We start from the raw sequence: 6,461 nt of genomic DNA on the forward strand, positions 1-6,461 counted from the left end.
GAACGTTTTCATTATGTTTAAATAGAGAATCACATGTGGAAACAAGGTCAAGAAGGCTTTTTTCGCTTAGCTTATGTGGAACACAAACATCAAAGTGAGGAACATAACCAAGGTAGAGCAAATGATTTTCAACGCTTGATTTGGATCTTCTGAGTATGTGTGCTATCTCCCACATGGTATAACATTGATTGTTTCCAATTAATGTCTCGATTTGATCGCTATCAACTTCAACTGGTCTATCTGATGGTGGAGCATTGTCAGCGAGAAATCTTCAGCAGGAAACTTCACAAACCGCCTTTGAAATGTTTGATCTGTCACAACACCTTCTCCATACACTGCACAAATCTATTTTTGCGTTTTGGTTGCGTTTTTACCTTTCTTGAAATAATAAAGCATAATATGCCAAAAATGTTGCTTTTTCTTCCATCTTCAGAATTAAAATGGCTACACAAAAATTCACCAATCTTGATAAGCCTTTTTTTAAATGCTCGCTGATATGACAGCTGTCACATAAATTCTAATAAAATTATTTCGAATGAAGTTAAAGACAACTAAGTGCTGCTAGAGCCATCTTACAGAAAAACCCAAAAGAAATTTTTTGGCCAACCCAATACAACTAAGCATACCAACTATCCCAGTTTACCAGGATAGTCTTAGTTTGATATTTAAAGCCCCATGTGCTAGATAAACCAGAATGACTGGCTACCCTAAGCAGCATTGTTACTTGAAATTTTCTTGTAAATAAAAAGTGTCAGGGCCTCCCCTAGACAGCCTAAGTTCAAATTTGCATTTTAAGGAGAGATCTAGATGACTTGCATGTGCTTGACAATCTGAGAAGCACTGCTCTTAGACAGTAATGGTTTTCAAGCCTAAAGCACATTAGAATCACCTGGGTGTCTTTTTAAAAACAATGGTGCCCAGGCTTTACCCACGATTGAATCAGAGTTTCTGGGCTTGAGCTCCAGGCCTCTATGAAACTATGACTGAGCACAACTACAAATTTCTTGTTTTGTTTTGTTTTTGTTTGTTTATAAACATTTGAAATTTTATTAAAAATATCACAACCAGGAACATTGTTACAGTTAGAGGCCTTCTTGGTTCTCTACAATGATACTGAGCATATTTGTAAGGGGTTCCCATTGTTTGGTCTTAAACAACCATCTTTCAAAGAAGGAAAAAAAAAAACTTGGCACACTACCATTTAACTTGTTTGTTTCTTCACAAATGGTGAAAATACTAAAGTACAGACAAGGAATAATCATAATGTTGTGGCCAACATTATAAATATGGAATTATAAATTTAAACATTTGTGCAGGGAGCTCATCTTGGTGCTCTGTGGTGACCTAGATGGATGGGATAGGGGGGCGTTAGGGACGTCCAAGAGGTAGGGGATATATGTATATATATAGCTGATTCACTTTGTTGTACAACAGAAACTAACACAACATTGTAAAGCAACTATACTCCAATAAAAAAATAAATAAATAAAATATAAAAAGTAAATAAATCTGGTAGGCAGTGCAGCTCCGTGGGGTCTCTGCATCTAGTAGGGTCAGTCTCTGCATTCCTGACAGTGCTCACCTTTATCCATTTTCCCATGTCCTTCACTCCTGCCTCTTATTCCTCCCATCTGTTCCATCAAAGGTCCAGTGGGTCCCCCAGACCACCTTGTCTTCCTCCACCAAAGCCACCCTTTGTCCATGCCCTGGCCACCACAGAAGCCACCTCTGTCTCCACCACAGCCACCTCTGAACATTCCACTAGAACCACTATGGTCCATGAGGCCACCTCGTCCTCCCAGCATGCTACCAGGGCCACCTCTGCCATGGTCACTGCCCGGGGGCGGGAAAGGTGGTGGGAGAAAGCCTTCAGGCTTTGGGACCTTACACTGGTTTCACTCTGTTCTCCAGGTGAAGTTCTGCTTTGCACACCCCTGATTGGGGCACTGCCAGTCTCCAGCTTGGTGCTAGACCTTTCCTCCTCCAGACAGGTCCCCTTGGGAACTGCGGGGCCCTCTTGGTGGGAAGCCTCCTCTGTCTCCTCCTCGGCCTCCAATGTAACCCATGGGTCCTCCAGGACCTCCTGGGCCCATTGGACCTCCTTGGAGAAGTGGCGCCATCCCTCTGCCTTCACAGGGTGACATTACTCCCTGCATGCTGTTCATTGGAGGCTTCTTCCAAGCCAGAGAAATTTTAAGTTTGCTCCCTTGAAAATCCTTCCCATCAAATCACTTGACAGCAGTATTGGCAGTTGGTGGGTCTTCAAAGGACACTGTAGCATCACCTTTGCGCTTTCCTGTTTCCTTGTCAAAGTATATATGTCTCATGGGTTATCCAGTCCTCTTGTTCATCTTAACAACTCCACACTGCTTAAAGAAGTCTGCCAGATCATCTAGAGTCACATTGTCATTTAATCCCTGCACATAAATTGCACTGTTGTCAGAGTCTTCATCTGGATCTGCAGGTGGGCCTAAATCAAGATCTGGTCCTTCATCTATGGGTCCACCAGGCTTATTGAAGCCACCTTGCTCTTCAGTGCCCATTCCACCACGTCCTCCCCACCCACCTGTGCTCATGCCTCCAGGATCAAATCCCCCTCTTCCGCTGCCTTGGTTATCAGGGCCACTCATGCTCTGGTTCTCTCCTGGATTTAGGTTTCAAAGAATTATCAGTGTTCTGTGGTTACAACAACTGAAAAATCTCAACAAAAATCATAGTGAAAAATCAAAATTGTTGTCCAGACTAGGATAAATATCTAAAGATTCACCATGTCTTTAGGCTAAAATAGATCTTGAACAGTATTATGGTTTTACTTGTTAAGATATGAATTACTGTGCTTTACCTGCACTAAGTAACCACTTTGAAACACATTGTTTTGGGGGTATTATTAAGAAGTAAATATATAAACAAAAAATCTCCATGGAATATATTAAGCTTTAGCTGTAAATTAGCTGTTTTGAGCACTTAATTAAAATACTATGTCATTCTTTTCTTAAGTAGAGTGATTTTCCTATAAGAGAGTTTAAGATATCAAGAACATGAATTTGCAATCACCCGGCTTAATCAAGCCTGAGTACCCCCATTGCCTACTAATCTATCAGAAACTGTTGTGGTCATACATTGTTCATTCAGGTGTGATGCTGAAATGACTCATACTGGCAGAAAGCTCAGGTTCATTAGGTAAAAATCAAACTTGATCTTGCATTATAATGCAGTCTTCTAACATGCATTTAAGAAACAATAGTGTAGCTCTTTGTGGTTGCAACCACTTCTATTATTTTCTCCTAAGATATTGTGCATATGCTCTTTTGAGTTAATCAAATGTGTTACAATCACACTTTATCTTACCAACACAACTTTTTTTGAGTACTAAAAAATTCCTCCTGACCCAGCTAAAGAAGAACATGAGATAGAATTTTATTCTTAGAGAATGGGAATGAATTTTTAAATTATCCATAAGTTCCTACCCATAATTCCAAGGACACTGATCTGCTTGACCACTGGCTAGAAGTAAGAGTATCTGGAAGTATGAAGTCAAAAAGCAGAGCAAAACTGTGTTTACATGAGGTGAATTCTAAATTTTGGTTACGTTAAGTTAGGGTGCGAGCTTTCTCAGCTATCACTAACTGGAATGCAATTATGTATTACTGATCAGGTATTCAATAGTCAAAAATTAGTGGTACATAGATTGTTTTGGCATTTAAGTAGTTACTATCCTCATGATCGATATACTGTCTTGTCATGTATGACAAGATCTGGGACCCAAGTGATAGTCTGAGATACATACCATCTTGAACAATTTTACATACGTGAGACAGAGTGGGCTAGATACTTGCACCACTCTGATTTGATCTGATTGGCTTAGAGCTTCAAGAAGCCAACTGTATAATAGCTCTATTGGTTATTGGGATTCCTTTTCCTTGCTTGTCTTTTTTATAGGATCTCTGAAATGCATGCTCTGTTATGGTCAATAGTTTTAGAGAACGAACTTATGATTACCAGGGGGAAGGGCGGGGAGAAGGGATAGACTGGGAGTTCGGGACTAACATGTACACACTGCTATATTTAAAATAAAATGCCTTTCCAAGAAAAAAAAAATTTTTGTTTTCTCAGATTATTTTTTTTTATGCCAGAAGACTGTTATTTGTAATAAGTTTTTTCATGTCATATAGTTTTTTGAGTCATATAGCAAGTATTGTTGCCATGCAAACTATAGGTGTAAAACAGAGAAATTAATGGTTATTCTTCCTTTCTTTTAACAACCATGTAATGAGCACCACCAGTTTTATGCAGGACTAACTCTGTGAGACCCAGAAAGATGAATAATGAAGCAGCCATTGATCACAGGGGCTAACAATCCAGGAGGGAAAGCAACAAGTACAGATACTTACAATAACTACAATTGTTAAAAGTGCATTTCATAAGTGGTCTTGAGAAACGCTGGGGCTACGAAAGGGAAAGATCAATTTGACTTTGGAGTATCAGGAAAGACTTCACGAGGTCAGTAGATAAAGCAATGTTTGTAGATAAGCACTGCAGAAAACCAAAATTTAATCTCTTCTTTCATTTCCTATTTGATGTTTAAATATCCATACCTCACTTGACCTTTCTCATTTGTAACAGGAGATTTAAAACTTTTGTCTTAAGGACAGATTGCATATCTAAATATAAAAGGCAAAAAATTAAGGATTTACAAAAAACTCATAGGAGAAAATCTTTATGATCTTGGAATAGGAAAAGCTTCCTTAAACAGTACATAAAGAGGTTAAGAACATATAAATCTTTTGTTTTGTCTTCATCAACCAGTAAGACAGTGGAAGACGGATGGACAGACTAGAAGATGTGAAGATATTGGTGATACTATGTCTGAAAAATGACTCATATCTTAAATATTTTTAAAGATCTCTCAGAATTAGGTAAGGAAAAGACATTTAAAAATAGGTGAGAGACTTGCCAGTCACATCACAAGATAGGATGTCCACTTGCCCCATAAACATGAAAAGTGTTTGACTTCATTTATTATTGGAGAAATGCAAAATAGAATCACAGTACATATAATTTTACTAGAAGAGTGGAAATGACGAAAGAAAATTCCAAATGTTGAGGAAGATGTGGAGGAACTAGAATTTTCATGTACTCTTAGTAGAACTATAAACTGATAAAACCACCTAGGAAGCTGTTCGACAGTTTCCAATCAAGTGTAAGTTTACGGTATGACTCAGCAATTCCAGCCCTAGGAATATACCTGTGTTGTATCCTATTGCTGCTGTAACAAACTACCTTAAACTTAGTGGCTTAAAACAACACAAATTTGTTATCTTACAGTTCTTTAAATCAAAAACCTCATCAGGTCTCAGTGGGCAAAAATAGAGGTGTCTTATGTTCCTTTCAGCACATTCTAGGTTAGAGTCCCTTCTGAAGCCATTCCCAGCTTCTAGAAGAGTCCTGCATTCCTCGGGTCATGGCCAAGACCTCCATTATTAACGCCAGGAATGTTGGATTCTCTCACCCTTCTTCCTTCATTATCTATCTGTCTCTCTCTCTCTCTCTTTCTCTCTTGGCCTGTCTCTCTCTCTTTGTGCCTTTCTGTCATCTCTCTGCCTCTCTCTTTGCCTGTATTACTGTCTCTCTTTGCCTCTGTCTCTCCTTTTCTCTATCTCTCTGATTTTCTTTCTCTCTCCTTCTCTCTTTCCTTCACCCACAGTAGCCAGAAAAGTATCTCTGCTTTTAAAGACCCATGTGATCAATTGGGTCCATCTGAATAACCTAGGTCACTTACTCCATCCATCTCAAAGTTCTTAATTTAGCCACATCTGTAAAGTCCTATTGGTCATGTAACATACTGACAGATTTAAGGATTTAGAAAGTAGTTATCAAGTTCAAAAACAGGCAAAACTCATCACTACATTAGAAATCATGATGCGGGTACCCTTGTGGAGGATGTAATTTATGATTAGAAGGGGACATGGGTGGGGGACATTTCCAGGATGATAGAGCTGTTCTGTTTCTTATCCTGGGCACTGGGTAAATTGTTTAGTGTGGGAAAATTATGTATGTTATGCTTAAATATTACATTTGAAAAATCTGTTGTACTAACTTCACAGAGCAGTAAATATAATAACCAAATGATATAACAATATTGGAAATTATTTTTATTAGACTCTACCATTTGACAGATGTTGTACAGATTTTTTTTTTTCTGTTCCCACATAGCCCATATGATAAGCATTATTATCCCCATTTAACAAATGAAGGGGCTAAGAACCAGAAGTGTTAAGTAGCATAGCTAATAAAGATCACCTTGACTTAAAAAAAAATTAGTTTTGTTTTTTACTTTTTGCTTCTATATAATGGAAATCACCTGGTATCTTACTTATATCAAACTTTATCCCTTTCTATATAATATTGGAAATTTTGACCATGCTTCTTTATTAGATTCTATTTACTATTTTCTGGTCAGA

General features: G+C 38.3%; 1 pseudogene; it reads right to left on the reverse strand.

Moving 5' to 3' along the window:
- Positions 1-1,544: 1,544 nt before the first annotated feature.
- LOC118899070 lies at positions 1,545-3,471 on the reverse strand (annotated as a pseudogene).
- Positions 3,472-6,461: the final 2,990 nt, after the last annotated feature.

The sequence above is a fragment of the Balaenoptera musculus genome, chromosome 8, assembly GCF_009873245.2.
Source record: "Balaenoptera musculus isolate JJ_BM4_2016_0621 chromosome 8, mBalMus1.pri.v3, whole genome shotgun sequence".
In the NCBI taxonomy this organism is placed as follows: Eukaryota; Metazoa; Chordata; class Mammalia; order Artiodactyla; family Balaenopteridae; genus Balaenoptera; species Balaenoptera musculus.